This window comes from Rhododendron vialii, chromosome 4a, assembly GCF_030253575.1.
Source record: "Rhododendron vialii isolate Sample 1 chromosome 4a, ASM3025357v1".
Classification (NCBI taxonomy): domain Eukaryota; kingdom Viridiplantae; phylum Streptophyta; class Magnoliopsida; order Ericales; family Ericaceae; genus Rhododendron; species Rhododendron vialii.
Genome location: NC_080560.1, coordinates 20558003 through 20579615, shown reverse-complemented (window position 1 = coordinate 20579615; position 21613 = coordinate 20558003).

Genomic DNA, 21613 nt, shown 5'->3' with positions numbered 1-21613 from the left:
ACTCCTCCCAGATCTTCATCCGTAAAAACTATGCCCTCGTTGCCTGCCCCTTCGTTGCGCCCTCTTTTCTTCCCCAACTGCATCACATGTTGGTCATGTTTCACTTGTCTCTGAAGCAATCTCACCTCATTTCTCGTATAAGGTTCGGCTAATCCATGTATCATATGGATTACCCCTTTTGGATTTTGTTCGTAATCCAACTCCATTGCTTTGTCTTTATCCTTGGGATCTTCTTGGATAAATTCTTTGAGATAACCTCGCGAAACCAAATCATCAAGATGTCGTTTAAACATCTCACAGTCCTCAGTCATATGGCCCCAATCCTTATGGTAACTGCAGTGCTGATTCGTAGCACGTTTTGCATCTTTATTCCCACCAAGAGTTGGGGGCCATTTGAAATAAGGTTGATTCTTTATTCGATAAAGAATCCTGTAGATGGGCTCTTTCCAAACCGTGTTTATTGAAAAGAACGACTTGGGATCCGGGGCTTGTTTATCCTTGTACTGCTCTTTCTTCGCCTGCCCATAATCTTTTCTTTCACGATAAGTTTTGGGCTCTGGCTTGTCAGCTTTCTTTATAGGCCCCTTTACTTGCTCGGCGGCCAGCTTACCATCCTCCCGTAGAATGTCATCCTCGTTCCTGGCGTGCTGCTCAATTCTCTCCATCAGTTTTGCCAATGTCTGCACGGGACTCATGTTTAGGGACTTACGCAGTTCTCCCCGAACAGGTAAGCCTGTTTTGAACGTGGCTATTGCGTATTCTTCGCTACAACCTTCAATCTCGTTGAAGGTTTCCCAGTACTTCCTTGCATATGTCATGATCGGCTCGTCCTCTCCTTGCTTCATAAAAGAAAGACTCTCAAAGGTTTTGGGAGCTTTCCTGCTCGTCAAGAACCGTGCAGTGAATTCCTCGGCCAACTGCACCCATGTTCGGGTGGAGCGTGAGCCCAATCTGTGAAACCAAGACAAAGCAACCTTCCCTAAACTCGACGGGAACATCTTGCACATGATTGCATAATCTCCTTCATGCATAAACATTGCTTGCTGGTAATGCTGTATATGGGCCACGGGATCAGCATCTGTCTCGTAAAGGATGAACGTTCCGTGCTTTACCCTGGTCGGCAATCTAGGCTCCTGTAACTTTTTTGCAAAAGGGGAGGATGCTATATTCTGAAGTGCTTTCCGTGCTGCTTCCCGTGCAGTCATAGTTTCATCCTCTGGTCCTTTCTTGGATCTAGTTCTTTCCCAATCGGAATCAGGTCTCTCGTACCTGTCCCTATGATGTTTCCTACTCCCTTCCTCCTCGGGGGTAGAGCTTTGACCTCTGCTTCTCCTCTTTCTCGGAGATACCCTCCTTCGCTCGGGTGTTCGGATCTTGCTCCTTCCTTTTCGTGGAGAAGCTTTATGTCGCCTTGGGGTCAGACTTCTGCTTCTGCTCCTTCTTCTTCGTGAAGGAGCCTTTTTGTACTGTACCAAAGCATATTCACTGCCTCTAGAATTTCTTCGAGATAGTCCGGAGTCCTCCGGATGTTCCCTGATCCTCTCTAGTTCTCTGATCTCATGTTCTCATTTTTTGATCAAACGAGCATACTCCTCAATCTCTTGTCTCTTCTTATCAAGAACGTCTTCGCTACGGTATACACTCCTGGAGTGTGCAATCGATTCATCCCCTCGATGGGATTTAGTCCTTCTCGTGGACTTCGATGCCGTCTCTCCATCTCTATTTTTGGAGTTGCCGTGGATGGTAAGGGGTGGCCCTTACTCGTGGTCCTCTTGTGTCCTCCTTCGGGCTTTCTCGGAGCCCCGGGTGGAGATTTATCCCCTCCTCCAATTAACATGTAACGCCCCTCAATTTTGGTCCGTAAAAATTTTCGTTAAATATTTGAATTTCTCTTTTTATTGCTTAGATTGCTTTTAATGTTTCCTTTTAAATTTCCATAACTTGTCGTAATTACACTTTAGCCCTTCAAAAGATCGTTTCTTGAACTTTAAGCCCTACCTAGCAAGCCTAGTTAGCTTCTAACCGACTTGTTGGAGAAATCAAACTAGAAAGTCATCTAGTTACTTTTCCCTAACCATAGATGGACCGTTTTGGCCATCTTGAACCTTTTGAACCCTTTCAAACCCTAGACTAGTAATTTTTTTTTAATTATTTTTCTTTTATTGTTTTGGTTATATTCTTTATCCTTTGGACGATAAATGTTAGGAGAACTATTATCCATTGGATAATAGAAACTCATTTCTTTATATTAAAAGGATTTTTGAAAGATTTTACAAAGTACTATGATCTTTTAAAAATAAACTTTTATAATTACTTTAAAAGTACTTTTTCGATTATTTTACTAATAAAAGTACCCTTGTAGCTATGATCCATTGGACGATAACCGTTAGGGTAATCTTTACCCATTGGACAAAAGCCTTTCCTTTATTTTATTTGGTAAGTACATATATATATATATAAACACATGTGTAATGACAAAAGGACATGTAGTCTTTTTCAAAAACTTAGTTTAGTATTTAAAGTACTCGTACCTTATTATCCATTGGACGATAACCGTTAGGGGAATTATTATCCATTGGGTAATAGGTTCATCTTCCAACTAAGTACTTAACCCATTAAAATAATATTTTGTTAAGATTCCCGGGAGTACAAAAGTACATTATTATATTAATTAAAGTACTAGTACCTTTTAATTGTTTATTGGGAAAATCTTTACCCTTTTAGCCCTAGTGTATATTAGTACATATGTATATATGTATATAAGTACTTGGATGATGTAATTTGCCTTAGTACACTTGTACCCATTTATTTGTTTATTGAGAAAATCTTAGCCTTTTAAACTCCTTTGATCTTTAGTACAAAAAGTACCTATAGTTTATTTGAATTCTTGCATGTTAGTACATACACACACACACACACACACATATATATATATATATATATATATATATATATATACACATAGCTAGTACAAGAGAGGAGAGAGGAGAGGGAGAGAGCCGTGAGAGAGAGAGAGAGGAGAGAGCCGTGAGAGAGAAAGAGGGAGAGGGAGAGAGAGAGAAGGAAAGAGGAAGGAAGAAGAAGAAAGATTTGATGTGTACCTTGACATTAGTCTTCCAAAGTACTTCAAATCTTTGGTGATCTCCTTTCCTAGCCAAATCTTAACCCACTTGTCCTCCTTTGTACATCTTTCAATTGTTTAACCAAGAATCTTGTACCAATGTCTCCTCCTTTCCAACATATCTTCCAAGGATCAAATCCAAGGACCAAAACTAGCCATGCAAGCCTACCATTTAGCCATTGATCTTCCAACCAAGCCTTAACTTCACCCATCAAGCTTTCAATCAAGCTTGACATGAGAAGGAAATCAAAGATGTAGAGAGAGAGAGAGAGAGAGAGAGAGATTCGGTTGAGAGAGGGAGAGGAGGAGTCTTGGCCTATAAATAGAAGCTCACTCCAAGCTTAAACTCACACCTTCAAACCATTGCTCTTCCTTCTCTCTAGAAATTCTAAGAGTTCTTGCTTCCAAAGTTCTAGTTTTCTTGTGTTCTTGAGTGTTCTTGAGAGAAACCACCAAATCACTTTCAAAACCACCTTTAGATCTTTTAAAAGTAGCTTAGTTAAGTTAGAAAGTTCTTTCTAGGAAAAGAAAGTACAACTCTTTTCCTTTCGAAGCAAACCGACGCCGTTACGCCACCGAAATCCAAAACCGTAGACCGAATCTTTATAACCGACTACTACCACCAAGAAGCAAGGTAGGATCTCCTTATCTTCCATCCCAAGTAGTTATCCTTATCTACTATCCCAAATATAAAGTAGTTTTGTACCCTAATGCTAAATATAAGTTCATTGGGAAGAAACTTTTATCATGTCATTTAAAGTAGATAATGTTATCTTTTGTTGAAAGTATATGAAATGCATGATGTTTGTTATTAAGTGATTCAAGCATGTCAAGTAGTTTTAAAATGGATGATCTTGTTAGATTGAATAGTATAATGAATGATATCGTATGTGAAAAGTCTCACCGCGGAGTCTATGCATGAGAAACGAGACACGAAAATCAAGAAAGTAGAAACATGACATCTAGGGTGTGGATAATGATGAGATGTGTTTTGAAACCGCAATGTGGTCGGACTTGGTAGCCCATTGTGTGTATGGAAACCCGCGATGTGGCCGGACGTGGTAGCCCATCGTGTGGATTGTGAAAACCGCAACGTGGCCGGACTTGGTAGCCCGTTGTGTGTATGAAAACTCGTAATGTGGCCGGACTTGGTAGCCCATTGCGTGGATTGTGAAAACCACAATGTGGCCGGACTTGGTAGCCCATTGTGAAGATTGCCAATGCGGCCGGACGTGGTAGCCTCATTGGTAATGTGGCTTGGTTATCCGCGGAGAGGAGCCAATGCAAGTTTTGTGTGCCAATGGGAACCCGGCGCGGCGGAACCATTGTGAGGATACTCGGGAGACCGGCGCGGCGGAACCGAGGTTGGGTGTGTAGCTTGGTTATCCGCGGTACGGAGCCAATGTAAATTGTGTGAGTTAAACAAATGGTTTTTGAAAGGTTGAGTTGTAAATAAAAATGTTGACACAGTCTACGACGAGTCGCGTAGGAAAAACACGGAAAATCTTGGACACCAACGTATATTGATATTCGAATATGGATGTGTCATTGTTAGCTTTGTATATACGTATCATGTGGAAATCGATGTTTTATTATAACCTGTTGTTTATAAGTTATGGGTTAGCGGGTAAGGATTTTTCTATTGAGCTTTTGTAGCTCACGGTGTTGCCTTTTTGGTGACCCTGACATATTATATCGGTGGCGACGCTGGTATAATGTGTCAGACTTTGTAGATGAACAGGGTGAACTTTACACCTTGGAGGCATTTGGAGCCGAAGAGCTAGCCCGGATGGAAGAACAAACGGAGCAGTAGTTAGGAACCTTAGTTCCTTTCCGTTTGTAATAAAAGTACTCCTTTTAAGTTTCTGTTGTAATAAAGAGCTTGACTCAGTTTATTTTCAATAAAATTACTTATTTAACATACCCAAAATTCGGGGCGTTACATAACACGTCCTTCGGATCGTGTGGTGTTGCTGGATCTACTTCCACCTTGGTCGTATTTCAAAGGGAACTCTTTCGTTTCCCACAGACGGCGCCAATTGTAGGTGGACAAATTCAAGTAGTGCTCTGAACAGCACTGGAATGCAGCGGCTTCACGTGCCTCTTGACCGAAACCCTAGTTTGTCAATGAAACTCTTTATCCTGCAAAACAGACAAAGAGTGAGTGCACCTTTGCCTCTCGTGGCAAAGGCCCTCCGATGCCTTTGTTAGTATTTCGTACTAAAGAAAACCCTAATTATCAGTAGGTGAATATCGAATAATACAATGTATTGCGTACCTTATACCTCTAGGTTTACCTCTTATTTATAGATTTATGGATGCTTGCTGCCCAAGTATCCATGTTGCCCTAGTTTTCCTACCTCGTATAGGAAAACTAGGATCTCTTGGATTCTCGTTCCCTTATCAGTTTATTTCCTTAATCCTTGTAGGACTCTTTCCATAACAAGCCGAACATCCCATACTCGTTGGGTATCTTTCTTAGATCCTATATTCTTGGGATCTCATCCCTTAACGGAATACCAGTGATTCTGGACCCTTCTAGAATGTTCCCTCTAATAGGACTTCTCTCATTGTTCGGCCATCTCATGGCCAAACAGACGGCCTGGACCAGTTACTTCACATGTAACTGGTCCTAAGGAAACAATTTGGACCATACCCTTTCTAAGAAGCTCTCCTCCTGTTCGGCTCTCTCTTGCCGAACAAGTTTCTTGAACAGTGGCATCTCATGTCATTTTCCTTGTATTTGGTCCAATAACATCTCGTGTTATTGCACCGAGAATCGTACAACCTCTCTAGACCATTGACTTCTCATGTCACTGGTCCATAGCGTGTTGACCTTTTCGTTGACCGTGCTCGGGCTCGTTTTGGACCTGTTCGGGAATACCTCCCTACACTTTTCATTGCTAAAATTGTCAAGAGACACTTTAGAGTCAAATTCAAAATAAGTATCATGCCTCGGTGTTTTGACTAGGTTTTCCTTGCTAGACTCGGTTGTTTGAAAAGATGAAACACTAGACTTAGACTGGGTCGACTCAGAGTTGGAATCGGAACAAGGATCGGAGTCAGCATTTTTTATTTTGTATTTTAGAGCGTGTTCCACGGTCCAAATAGGGTAAGGCTCTTTTTCAGCATCCACAATCAGCTCAGAGCAGTCTTTTTCATCACCAAGGTTGATCATCAGCACCTCACTGTCATCTTGATTTGCACTTTCATCATTGTCACCCTGCAAGTCTTGGAGGGCCATTTGGTTTGCTATTGCCGTTATCTCCTTCAGTTGAGCCTTAATCTCTATTTCGTCGCTATTGTCGACTCTTCTTATGCCAACAAATCCCCACCAATTACCAAAGCTTTCTGTAATGGGGTGGATCACCCTTATTTCATTGTTGGTGACCTCCTCATCAAAGAGTAGGTTTAGTGATATTTCATCTAGTTGATCATTATCAGCAGACTCTTCTTCCTTTGCTTCTTCAGTTTCAGAGTTGTTGACCTCATTGATTGGCCAATTGTCGTCGGTAGGTGCATAAGGGTCATAGAAATAGATTGGGACTCTGCGAATCCCTTCCTCTTCAATTATGCCTTCAACTTCTTCCTCATAGACTGTTCTTGCAAACATGACATGATCGTCTTCAATGATGGTTACCATAGGTTTTGGTTGATCCACCGGAGTGATGTATTCGGATGGGTTGAAATTCTTGGCAGCAGAGTGGGGTGGGCCAGACAGCTTGGTAACAACTTGAAAGTGCAAATCGAACATGAACAGTGATGCGGCCATTTTTACCTGAAAATATTTTTTTAGATAGATTAGTTTAGCTTACCCTCCTCTGTTTGGTTTTAAAAGGCCCCTAAGGTTTAACCTACAAAAGAAAATTTGACAACATACATATATACAATGGGTGTGAGGAAGAACTTTTACAAGCAGTTGCAAGTAGGTTCCTGTCTTATTTTGATAAGTTCTACGGCTTTCTAACACATGTAAGGTTTTGGTAGTCTTAAGGGTGCTCCGATGTCAAAGGGCACCAATCCTTTTACTAGCCATCATAGGCGACAATCGGGTGATTTCCTTTTTGATATACCACTAGGTGCAAGTGATTGTGGAGTTTGCGAGAAGCCCTAACGTAGCCCGTGACATGCCGGGATATCAGGTGAACTCAACGAGGTTGATTGCTCGATGCATATGATAAATGGCTTAAACAAAACATGTGTTAGTCTTATGTCGAACTTTCTGGTCATGGTTCTCTGTCCCCAGCAGAGTCGCCAAAAACTGTAGACACCTCCCTGCAGCGGGGCATCGCCATACAGATTGATCATTGCTGTTTGTTTGCTTTCTACTTCATCAACCAAGATCATGGATATTCTCATGGTTAGGAACATCGCCGCACGATAGCGGTTATCATCAAAACAGAGTCGCCACATAGTTTATAAAAACTAGGAAAAATGAATAGAGATTCTGAGCTCGGGAGCCAAAGGTACAATGAGGGGAAGGCGTTAGGCACCCCTCTCCCTCTCTGCCCAGCCGTGAGACTGGCCTATAGTTGTTTGACATGTGATTAACTCGTGCTTTATTTAATTCAAACACATAGTCTGTTTATTAGCCTTTAAACAGTTAATGGCGAGCTAAGACAGTAATTGAAGCGTGCATCAGAATAAGCACAATGAAATAGATCTGTCCCAGGAAAATAGGTCTCTCGACCGGTGAATGGATTTCACGGCCGAGGGATCCCACTAGATTGATGTATCGGCCGAGGGATTGATTCCCCAGCCGATGTTCTTCCTCACACCAGATTATTCGATTAAAAAATAATCAAAATCCTATGATTAGCATGCATGTACTGAAAGTAAAACGAATCGAAGGCCCCTGGGCCTCACCACCTTGATCCCTCACTGGCTTGATTGCTTTGGATTGATTGTGATTGATTGATTTTCTTCTCGAAACCCTGGGGTTAGGGTTTGAACTTCGGGGGTTTGATCGTCGGATTGTGGCTGCCTTCGGAGGTTTAGGGCTTTTGAAGAGGGGATATGAGAGAGTATATGAGCAGAGTTTCGCGGCTAGAGAGAGTGATTAATCGTGTTAATTATTGTATTTTCGGAGCCCTAAGGGCTCCTTTATATAGGCATGGGGGTGACTCACTCCAACCAATCACAATGCATTATCAAAATTGGAATTATAGTGCAATACTAACTCTTCATGGCAATCTCTTAATGTAGCCCGAACGCATTGGGATTTGGCTGCTAGGGTTTTGTGAACGGATCAAACGATTGATAGAACGTTCCGGAATCTGGAAAATGGACGATCTGGCGGCCGAACAAAGGATTTGGCAGCAGAAGAATTGATGTTGCGACCGAGGATGGACCTGGCGGCCGGCTAATCGATCTCTCAGGGAGATTTTCAAGCAACAGGTTTCACGGGTGAAGAAATGATGTTGAGGCCATAAGATCAATGTCATGGCCGACAGATGGATTCTCCTGGGATACTGTATTTTTGTCTGGAAGGCTATATGGCTCTAGATTGAGTTCTCTAAGTGGTTAGAAGTTCTCACCATAAGTCCTAAGGTTTATAAGAAGTCAATCAGCAATCACTGTATCCATATCATCATCGGGATGGTGTCCCCAAGGTGGGACTTGAAATAATCGTTAGGCCAAATTGGGGTGTCTACAAAACTAACTATTTTAACTAAGGAAAGTAGTAAACTAGTTTTTAGCATGCTTGTAGTGATGTGTAAGGAAAGAAGAGCATAAAATCGCAAGACACCAATCCCTACACAGATCCGCGCACACAGCCACAAAGTGGCGCACGCGAGCATGGGACCGATGTAACGACCCTGAATTTTGGTCTATAAAAATTTCGTTAAAAATTTGAATTTTACTTAATTTACTTATTTTCTTTTGGGTGGCTATATGTTTTCTTGTAAATTTCGTTGTAGTTAGATTTTGGTCTCGACTAGAAACCCTACGTGAACAATTTAGTTAATTTCCAACCGACTGCTTGGAGGAACCAAGCAACCGACTTACTTAGTTACTAGATGAACCTTTTGGACCTTTTGAAACTCTTGAACCTTTGTCTTTACCCATTGGTCCATAATGGTTAGGGTAATCGTTATCCATTGGACAATAGGCCTCCTATTAAAATATTTTTGGTAAGTACAAGATATAATATTTTTATGGTTTATAAAAAACATGTGCTAGTACTTATATGCATTGTTTATTGGGGATTCTCCCACCCCTCCATTATCCATTGGATAATAACCACAAGGGTAATTTTTGTCCATTGGATAATAAACATTTTTATTTTAAAAGTACATGTAGTCTTTCAAAATCTTATTTTAAAATAAAAGGTACTTGTACTCTTTTGTCCAATGGTTATTAACCGCAAGGGAAACTATTATCCATTGAGTAATAACCGTTAGAGAAGTTAGTGACCATTGGATAATAGAGACTTTTGACCAAATAAAGTACCGATGTGACAAGGGAACCTTCCAATAAAGTTGATTTGACTTGTACTTTATTATTATTTAAATGGGGAGAATCCTAGCCTTTTTATTTAATTGGGGTACTTGGTACCACACCTATATTTAATATAGGGCTTTTGTCACATGCTTAAAAGTACTCCTTGATTATTTTACTATAAAAGTTCCCTAGTTATTATTGTCCATTGGATAATAAAAGTTAGGGTATTAATTATCCATTGGGTAATAGAGTTATTCTTTCACCAAGTACATGGGCTTATTTAACTAGTCATTTTTCCTTATTGCCCATGTGATGAAGTACCCATATTTTAATTTGAAAGTACTTATTAGCCTTAGTAGCCTTTAAGGCCTAAAAATTCTTAAAAGTACCCTAGTTTATTTATTTAAAGAGACATGTGCTTATTTATTTGGAAAATCTTGTACTTGGTACTTTTTATTTATTCTTTCTTGTTTATGTACATATATATATATATATATATATATATATATATATATGTGTGTGTGTGTGTGTGTGTGTGTACTTGGGAGAGAGAGAGAGACCCGAGAGAGAGAGAGAGAGAGAGAGAGAGAGGAGAGAGAGAGAGAGAGAGAGAGAGAGATTTTGATGTGTACCTTGATTCCCTTGATCTTTCATTGATCTTTCCAATCCTTGGAGAATCTTTTCCCTAACCAAACATAACTCTCCATTGTACATCTTTCAATTGTTTAAACCAAATCTTGTACCCCTTGTCTCCTATCCTTCCAACAAATCTCCCATAGTCCAATCCAAGGACTAAACTAGCCTTGCAAGCTACCATATTAGGCCTTAGTCTTTTTATGCCTAATGACAACCTATGATGGACCTTTATGACATAATCCTAGCCTTTATTAGCCTTAGACCTTGACTACAAGCTAAACCTAGGTTATGACTACCTAAAAAGCCTAAAGATCTTAGTTGATTACATAGCCTTACACCTAAGATTTGGATTGGACAAGCTATGACTTGGTTGAAAGGTTGATTTGATGACTTAATGGAGCAAATCCATGGAGGATTTAGAGAGAGAGAGGGCCGGCCTTGTGAGAGGGGAGAGAGCCAAGAGTTTTGCCTATAAATAGCACCCCATGCTTCTCATTCAACTCACACTTTCACCTAGCAACTTCTCTCTCTAGAAAAATTAGTGTTCTTTCTTTGTTCTTGCTTTTATTCTTCTTTGTTCTTGAGTGTTCTTGAGTTCTTCAAGAAACTCAACCTAGGCCGCCACTAAACCGCCACTCGACCCCCCCCCCCTCGATCCATAAAGTAGAGTAGTGTTAGTCAAGTAGAAGTTTCGAGAGAAACCTTTCTCTTTCGAAGCTACCGGAGACCACCGTAGGAAGTTACTCCGTCCGACCACCGACGTACTTTCCGTAGCCGACTAACCTTCCGTAGCCGACTACCGCCAAGAAGTAAGGTAGAACCCCTTGACCCTAACTCCACGTATAGAACCGTATGATATAAAGTAGGTTATCTTTATTTACGTACTTATCGTTTGATTAGAAGTATTCGTATTTTGATCTTTAAGATAGTTATGAGTATGCGTATATGATAGCTTGTATTACTTGTGGTATGTGATAAAGCATAAGTGATTTCACTCCAAAGACGTCCGTACATGTGGCGTTGTGCTTTGAATAAAGCATAAGTGATACACTCCAAAGGCGTCCGTATATGTGGCGTTATGCTATAAGTAGTGATTGAGCGTGTTAAAGTAATATAGAATTGGATGATCTTGTTAGAAAGATTCATGTCCTACCGCGGAGTCTTTGAATGTAAATGAGACACGAGAACCGAGAAAGTAGAAACATGACACCTAGGGTGTGGTTAATTAAAAGAAATGTTTTCCGAGGAAGGAAATATTTTGAAACAACATAATGACCAGTTTTGGGTAGCATTATGTGAGTTGTGTGCGTGTGTAAAAGATGTGTTTGAAAAGGTTTTGAATTTTCGAAAACCGCAATGTGGCCGGACTTGGTAGCCCATTGCGTGGATTGTGAAAACCACAATGTGGCCGGACGTGGTAGCCCATTGTGTGGTGTGTGTTTTGTGTGTGTTCCAATGGGATCCGGGAAAAACGGAACCATTGTGAGGTTGTGTGCCAATGGGAACCCGGCGCGGCGGAACCATTGTGAGGATACTCGGGAACCCGGCGCGGCGGAACCGAGGTAGGGTGTGTGTAGCTTGGTTATCCGCGGTACGGAGCCAATGCAAATATTTTTTGTGTGCCAATGGGAACCCGGCGCGGCAGAACCATTGTGAGGATACTTGGGAACCCGGCGCGGCGGAACCAAGGTTGGGTGTGTATGCTTGGTCATCCGCGGTACGGAGCCAATGCAAATATTTTTGTGTGCCAATGGGAACCCGGCGCGGCGGAACCATTGTGAGGATACTTGGAAACCCGGCGCGGCGGAACCAAGGTTGGGTGTGTATGCTTGGCCATCCGCGGTACGGAGCCAATGCAAATGATTTTAAAAGGTTGGGTAGCTTGGTTATCCGCGGTACGGAGCCAATGCTAATGATTTTAAAAAGGTTGGGTGTGTAGCTTGGTTATCCGCGGTACGGAGCCAATGCAAATGTTTTTGTGTTAAACAAATGGTTTTTGAAAGGTTGTTTTGTAAATGAAAATGTCGACACGGTCTACGATGAGTCGCGTAGGAGAAACTCTGAAATCTTGGACACCAACGATAGTTGATTAAACGAATGTGGATGTGTCATTGATTAAACTGTTTTTATACTTATCATGTGGAAATCGATGTGTTATTTCCTGTTGTTTGTAAGTAGGGGTTAGCGGGTATGGGATTACTCTGCTGAGCTTTGTAGCTCACGGTGTTGCCTTTTTGGTGACCCTGACATATTATATCGGTGGTGACGCTGGTATAATGTGTCAGATTTTGTAGATAATCAGGGTTAGCAGATCACCGTGGAGGCTTTGGAGCTGAGGAGCTGGCAAGAATAGAGGTGCTGAGGAGCTGTAGTTAGGAACCTTAGAACCCCCTTCATTTGTGTAAATATTGAACTCTTGTGAGAGTAATTGTTGTAATAAGAGCCAGACTCCGTTTGATGTTATCAATAAAATGTCCTTTTTACGTACCCAAAATTCAGGGCGTTACAGATTTTATCAATAAAATTGTCTTCTTAACGTACCCGAAATTCGGGGCGTTACAACCGACGTGCGCTGGTTCTTACTACTATGGTTTTTGAAACCTTGCCAGCTTTAGGGCCAGGGCTTGGTATTAATTACTAGCCTTGACCCTGCCAGCCCCCCTCAGGGATCAGAATAGAATGCTGTACAAAGGTGTTATACCTTTGGTTTTTAGGGTTTAAATGGGATGATTGAGCTTTGAGTTGAGGTTGGATGGTGGTGTTTGAAGGTTGATTGTGAACAAGGAAGCTTGGTGATGTAAGTGGTTTGAATGGAGGATGATCAAGTGTGAAATCTTGTAACCTTGGAAAAACTTGGAACTTTGTGAACTTGGTAACCCTTTGCAAGGGTGAGAGAAGGGAGTATATATAGAGCAATGGGGTGAGAGAGAGCAGCTCAGCCAGTCAAAGGGCCGGTGGCTTTGGCCCAAAGCCATCCCTCGCATTGGGTGAGAGGGAAAAGGTGGTTGTCCCTTAGTGAAGACTGATTTTAGTGCCAAATGGAGCCTTCCTTCAGCCCCAAAAGTCCTGCTAATCATGGCTGAATAAAGGTGATGGGACACCATTGACCAAGACGTGCGACCCTCAGACTAGCTCGCACAAGTCAACCTAACACGCGCGTTGGTCAACTATCAAAGCTGACTGATGAACAACACATGTCCATTTGACCCGCGTGCGTGGGTTCCAGACCAACGCGTGTAGGTGGGTTTTTTGGCTTTTGAATTGGCTTAGGCTAGGTTAGGTTAGGTTCAAAGGGTGTTAAACACTCAAAGCTGAATCATGCTATCATTCCCGGGATGTTCTTGATTCGTTTCATCATCGGGGAATCGAAAACTGAAAGTAAACTAATCTGAAAAGTCCAGATTGGGGTGTCTACAGGAGTGGTCCTACATCGTTTGGTTAAGTGTAAGTTGTGTGCTATAAAATAATAGATCATAATCCTGCCTTGTACAAGGTCTTTCAAAATCATGAGGGCGTCAAAACCCATTAGAACTTCACAGTTAAGCATACTTACCTTGGAGTAATCCAGGGATGGGTGATCTCACTGGGAAGTCTAATGGGGTTTGGTGTTTAAAGCGGATAATTTGTACAAGGCAAGAGCGGGTCGTTACATATGGTATTAGAGCTTGTACCAACCGAGAATGTGGGATAGAATCTCGACCCCACACGAGGACGTGTGTTCCTAAAGTGGAGGAGATTGTGACACCCCTCCTTTGAGAGTTCTAGGTAGTGGTCGACCGGCCTAAGGGTGGTTAGGACCTGTGCGGGGCTATCTGATCGGTGACCAGAGAGGTCAGCCAGTGATGGTCCCACATCGCTTGGTGAAGTGTAAGTTGTGTGCTATAAAATAATAGATCATCCTCCTACCTTATATAAGGCCTTTTAAAGCTGTGAGGGAGTCAAAACCCATTGGAACTTCATAGTTAAAAGTGCTCGCCTTGGAGTAATACTAGGATGGGTGACCTCATTGGAAAGTCTAATGGGGTTCGGTGTTTAAAGCAGAGTATATTGTACAAGATGGGAGTGGGTCATTACACATCCCTCCAAAGAAATAATCACGTAGGTAAGCTGGCACCCAAAAGTGTTAAATCCCATACAAACCCATAACAAGCTTGTTGGAATGCAAATTACACTTGGCAATGACTTGGGCCCAGTGATCCTCAAACTCTTGAGGTGTTTTTTTGTGTGTGGGTAAATTAGCTTGAAATTGGGAAAAAAAAGGCTAAACGAATATACTGCCTGTAAGGGGCATACCCCAGAAGGAAAATAAAAACAAAAGAAAAAGAGAAAAGAAAATTGACTACTCCTATGCCAAACAGCTACAAAGCGCTAAAAAGATCTTGGAGACGAATGTTTCAAGCCCATCTACGGATAGAGGGACAGGAAACAAACTACATTGATGTACAATTGGAACCAAGCAGAAAAAAACCATGCAGATGACTTCAAGGGGCCTTCAAAGAGTACTACAAAACCAAGCAGATGTTACTTTTTTTACAGCTCACACCTACAGCACAGTAGCAAACCAAAACAACCTTCAATTGACGAATAAAGTGTTGTGTGCAACCTGTTGGACTTCACACAACCTGCTGGACTTGTACAGCAGCATACCCAAGCTGCATCAATAGAACAGCAGCAGCATAAGAAGAACAGACAGCTACAACATACGACAGCAGCCTCACAACAACTGGTAGCAGGAATTGATTTTGAATATGACAAGCATCATTAAAATCCAGCACTATCAAGTGCATCTCAATCCATCAATAGCACCATATGCAGCACAACTAGCACAAACAACAATGTAGCAAGGTATGCAATGGAGAATAGGCTCCAGCTAGCCAAGTCCATAACACATTAGCAGTAAAAGAAAGCTAGCATTAGAGAATGAATTGAAGTTCATAGCAGCAGCCGAAAAGAAAAGGAACTAGAACCAGTCCTATTGCTTTATCTGCTCCCCTTCTTACTCCCTCGAAGCCTAACTCACCAATAATCTAAAAGCAATTGGGTGGACCTCAACTCTCCCTCACAAAATGACTCCCACTAACTTTTACCTCCACTCTCAAAAATTTTGGGGCTCAAGCACACAGCTCATAGGTTCACACATATGCTGGCACACTCAAACCAATAGGAGGAGGCAGATAATTAAGATTTCTAGGGTTGGAATCACCGATAGTAGCTGCAGCAAGTAACCATGAGATGAGATTAAGGTAAATACCTTATAAATAGGAGTATTGGCAGCCAAGTATCCCTATTGTTATCCTACTGCACCTTGCCAAGCTAGCACAGGAAGTAAACAAGTGAGATGCAAGAGATAATTTCGAGACCAGTCACTAATCACCAACAAATTATATTATTGACCTCTGATGTTCCACTCATTTACAACCCAGTCTGCTTGAAATGATTGTATATTGGATAATGATAAAAGTCTTGCTCTAACCATGGAATAGATTTTATGAATAACTACATCACAAGAGCAAGATTTCTCTTGAAATTTTCTCATATTCCTCTCAATCCACACATGATAAACAGTGGCAGAAAATACCAATTTAGCAATGATAGGTTTAATAGACTTACCTTTTATGTTAGAAAGAAAATTGACCCACTCAGCCCAAGTTCTAGATGGCCAGGATACATGATGTTTGGAAAGGATAGTGTCCCACACTTGTTTAGAGAAGGAACAATTGAAGAAAAGGTGGTCATGGCTTTCACTCCCCATAGTAGAAGTTGCACTGTGGAGAGTAAGGCCAAAAAGTGTCAGCCTATCTATAGTGGATAACCTATTCTGAATAGTTAGCCAAGTGATAAAGCTACATTTTGGGATGTGGGCTGAAAACCTCACCAATTTATGCCACACAACCTTTGGAAATGGAGTTCTCAATTTGTTCCCAAGGGAGGCAATGGTGAACTGGCCGTTGGGAATGAGGGTCCATCTAAAGTGGTAAGGCTCACTCAATCTAGATGGAATTAGAGGTGGAGAGGTTGTTTTGATCTCATTGAGTTCCACAGTTTGGGTAATGGGAAAATCCTCATTGGAATTAAGGATGATGTGGGACACTGAAGCATCTCTAGGAAATTCTAGAGTCTAGAGCAACTCTGGGGCCAAACTTGTCTATCAAAGGGCCAAGTGGATGCCAGTTATCATACAACAAAGAAATGGAATGGCCATTACCTAGCGCACTAAGAATAAAGGGCTGTACTAAAGGTCTGATACTCAAGAGTTTCCTCCATACCCAAGAGCAATCACCTGGAATTTTCAAATTCCAAAAATTCCTCCTTTTTATTAAATATGATTTAACCTATTCGCACCAGATGGACTATTTCCCACCTGAGATGAGGAACCAAATGTGTTTGGCAATGGCAGCCTTATTCCAAACTTGCATGGACTTGAAACCAAGCTCCCCCTCCTGTTTAGGGGAGCGCAGATGTTCCCAAGATACCTTAGCACCAGATTTTCTAAAGTCAGGGCTAGTCCAAAGAAAAGCCCTAAGGATTGACTCAACTTCCTTAATGACCTTTCTAGGGATGATGAAAAGAGAGGACCAATAGGTTTTGCATGGAGAAAAGAACGTTCTTAATCAACTACACCCTACCAGCATTAGTGAGGTCCTTATTTGTCCAAGACTTGGTTTTAGCAATAATGCTATCCACTAGACGCTAGCAGTCAGAGGCCTTGAGTTTAGTGGTGAGGAGAGGCACTCCAAGATATCGGACAGGCAGAGTGCCTTCCTTAAATCCTAAGACTCCCAGAATAGTTAACCTAGTGCTTGTGTTGACCCCAGAGAATAAATGCTACTCGTCTCAAGACTAGGATAGAGACTTGACAAACCCTGAAACTCAGTGAGAGCATTCTTAATGTGATTGACTGAGGTCAATTCTCACTTGCTAAAGATCATAAGATCATCAGCAAAGTAGAGGATCAAAATCTTAGTAGCTCCACACTTCCAGTGATAATGAAAATCAAGAAGAATGGATTTCTCCATAAGGAGACAAGAGAGAACCTCCATAACATTGACAAATAGGTAAGAGAATAAGGGGTCTCCTTGCCTAATCTAGTCTTTTTCTTAATTCCCATGTTGTAGTACTTATATTTTATTATAAAAGTACTTATTAGACTTAATAGACCTAAGATTCTTAAAGTACTCTTTTATTATTTTATATTGGGGTTTTGTACCCAATTGGATTAGTTTAATGGGGAGTTGAACTACCTAGAGTACATTAGTACCCATGTATATATTATATAAGTACTTGGATGATTTAAATATTGCCTTAGTACACATGTGCCAATTTATTAGTTTATGGAGAAAATCTTAATCTTTAAAGACTACTTTGATCTTTTGTACAAAAGTACCTATATTTTATTTGTATTCTTGCACATTGTAATAGATACACATATATATATATGCTAGTACATGAGGAAGAGGGAGAGGAGAGAGAGAGAGAGGCCGTGAGAGAGAGAAAGGGGAGAGAGAAGCCGAGAGGGAGAGAGAGGGAGAGAGAGAGGAGGAGAAAGAAGAGGGATTTGATGTGTACCTTGACATTGATCTTCCTTGTACTTCAAATCTTTGGTGGTTACTCTTCCTAGCCAAATCTTAACCCCCATTGTCCTCATTTGTACATCTTTCAATTGTTTAACACAAGAATCTTGTACCAAACCTCCTTTCTACCACAAAATCTTCCAAAGATCAAATCCAAGGACTACCTTAGTCATGCAAACCTAGGATCTTGACCTTGATCTTCCATAAAAGCTTGATTTTATGGAATAAAAAAAATGAGTTGTAGAGAGAGAGAGGGAGGCCGGCCAAGAGAGGAGGGAGGGGAGTCTTGGCCTATAAATAGAAGCCATTCCAAGCTTCAAACTCACACCTTCAAGCTTTGGTCTTCCTTCTCTCTAGAAATTCTAAGAGTTCTTGGTTCCAAAAGTTCAAGAATTCTTCTTGTTCTTGAGTTCTTGAGCAATACCTCTTAAAACCACCCATAGATCTTTAAAGTAGTCCACATTACTTAGTAAAGTTGTTTCTAGGAAAAGAAAGTACATCTCTTTTCCTTTCGAAGCAAACCGAAGCCGTTACGCTGCCAAATTCCAAAACCGACGACCAAATCTTCGTAGCCGACCACCGCCAAGAAGAACGGTAGTTATCCTTATCTACCATCCCAAGTATAAAGTAGTTTTGTACCCTAACTCTAAATATAAGTTCATTAGGAAGTAACTTTGATCACTTTATTTCAAGTAGATAAGGTTATCTTTTGTTGGGAACGTATGAAATGCATGATGTTCGTTATTGGTGATTCAAGCATGTTAAGTAGTCTAGAGTTTGATGATCTTGTTGGATTCATTTTGAGTTTCGATAAATGCTGTTTATGTGGAAAGTCCTACACCATGGAGTCTATGCATGATAACGTGACACGAGAACCAAGAAAGTAGAGACATGGCACCTAGGGTGTGTTAACGAAGATGAAAATGTGTTTATCCGAGGGAGGAAATGTTTTGGAACTACATAATGACCGGTTTTGGGTGGCATTATGTGAGTTATGTGTGTGTATGCCAATGGGAACCTGGCGCGGCGGAACCATTGTGAGGATACTCGGGAGACCGGCGCAGCAGAATCGAGGTTGGGTGTGTGGCTTGGTTATCCATGGAGAGGAGCCAATGCAATTATGTGCCAATGGGAACCCGGCGCGGCGGAACCGAGGTTGGGTGAGTTAGAAACGTGTTTGGAAAAAGAAAGGTGAAAATAACGTCACGGTCTACGATGAGTCAGAAAAGTCAACGTTAACGTTAGTTTGAATAAGGAATGTGGATTTGATTAACTGTTGTCATTACGCATAATTTGTATCTTATTATTATGATTCTCTTGTTCATAAGTTAAGGGTTAGAGGGTTTGGATTATACTATTGAGCGTTGTAGCTCACGGTGTTGCCTTTTTGGTGACCCTGGCATATTATATCGGTGGCAACGCTGGTATAATATGTCAGATCTCATAGATGAGCAGGGTGAGCTTTATACTTTGGAGGCCTTCGGAGCCGAGGAGCTAGCTGTGATGGAAGAACAAGCGGAGTAGTAGTTAGGAACCTTAGTTCCCTTCCGTTTGTAATAAAAGTACTTCTTTTAAGCTTTGTTGTAATAAAGAGACCGACTTAGTTTATTTTTCAATAAAATTTCTTATTTAACGTACCCAAAATTTGGGACGTTACACATCCATGGATCTTGATTAGTCAGGAATGTCCTAGGTTGTTTCTTCATTAAATTTAGAAAAGTCTACAAATCACAAAGAAATAAGTTAGAATGTCAAAGTAAATTACATTTGATGACAAGAGGGAAAACTTATGGTCTTACTAATTACCTTGAACAACCATTGAAAAGCACTTGTAGTCTTGTTTCGAAGAAGTGCGCATCCAAATAATACTGTCTTTCCATGATTATTGACTCCCAGGAAAAATACCAAACGGCATTTGATACGCGTTAATCTTGTAAGTGGTGTCAAACACAACATCCCCAAACCTTTGGTATCAATCAAAACAATGGGCTGATAACCAAAAACATGTGCTCTATGTAACACCTGTCTCGAATATGCACGTGCATCGCACTTGACAAGGCAATTTGCATCTTTTGGTGAATTAAAATGGATGTGCCTTATTATTAGTTTGGAAAACTAAAATATTAAGATAAGGTAGTTAATAAAAAGAAGAATACAGAATGAACTGCCCAATCCTCAGTTGTCTACAATAGTCAGTTCCCCACACTTTCCTTTCATCAGCAACCCAAACATTGGCATACGTGTTGAACAACATAAAGCCCTTGAGGAAGCTGTCAGCAATCATAAGGAATCAGAATTTTTGTCTCAGCAACTACTTTCATTTAATCTTGTGCACAAAGGTACCTTAGAAGAGGTGGATGGCAATAATAAGGAAGTAAATTAGCAGACTATAGCAGTAACTCTTAGTCCTGCTACTCCAATTTCCAGATCAGCAGCTAAGAAAGTTGCCAAAATAGCTGCAAAACTTAAAGATAAAGAACCTCCTGATCTTAATGCCATTTTAGATATCAAACTGATGATGAGAGGTTCTACCAAAGCTGGGCAGATTGGGAGGCAGAAGAGCTTTACAAAGGGCTCTTCTCATAGATCAGGGAAGTAACTCTCTTACCTTATATTTGTCCACATATAGTTATATTAGTGCTATTGCTTTTCACTCTCATATATACTGATTTGTAACTTTGTGGTTATATTTAGATTTGTTTTATGGATTGCTCACCTATACATTTTGGATTTTGAAATTTGAGGGGTCTTAATGACCCTCTCAAACAAAGGGAGGCAAAAAATTAAGTCTTTAATAATAAATTATCCTTAGTTGGATTCATTGAACATAAAATCAAAGATCCCAAGGTTTTTACAACTGTTAACACTATGCTCCCTCGATGGAATTTTGTTAGCAACCATTCCAGTTCTCCTATGGGGAGAATTTTGATTTGTTGGAACCCATTGGTGTTTAATGTACAAGTACTATTTCAATCCAATTAGTACATCCATTGTGAAGTGCATTCCTATGATGGACATTACTCCTTTGTTGCCACCTTTATCTATAGGGCAACAATTGTGGGCAGATTTACAGCAATACTGTGTTGTTACCCCTTGGGTGGTATTAGGGGATTTCAATACCATAAAGAACTCCTCTGAAAAAGTAGGTGGGGATAGGACTTGGATGCCCTGGATGGAGGAATTTAATACTTGCCTCCAATCAACTCAATTAGTTGATCTCAAATACTCTGGTTGCCACTTCACTTGGTCTAATAAGCAATTATGGTATGCCCACATTAGCACCAAGATTGATAGGGTTCTGGTCAATGAAAGTTGGATCAAATAATTCTGTTGGTCCAATGCTCATTTTCTCAATCTTGGAGTGTCTGATCACTCCCTTATTGTTGTGTATTTGACAGTTGCTTCACCTCCAACGAAAAGGCCTTTCAAGTTCTTTAATTTTTTGGCTGAACAACCTAAATTCCTTGACACTGTACAGTAGGTTTGGAGGAAGTAATCATTGGTAATCCAATGTATTGTGTTTGTGAGAAGCTTAAGCACTTGCAGGAGGACCTTAAAAAGCTAAACGCTAATGAGTTTAGTGAACTGTCATCAATGGTGGCCTCCTACAAACAACAATTAGAAGTTGTCCAAAGAGTGCTAGGATCTAACCCCAGTGATCCTTCTAAGCAAGCCACTGAAAGGGAACTGTGCAAGCAGTACCTTGTTTATGCTAGGGCTGAAGAAAGTTTTGCCAAGAAAAAGTCAAGGATTCAGTGGCTAAAGTTGGGGGATCAATGCTCCTCATTTTTCCTCAAAACCATTAGCAATTCCAGGAATAAGAACATAATATTTAGTTTGG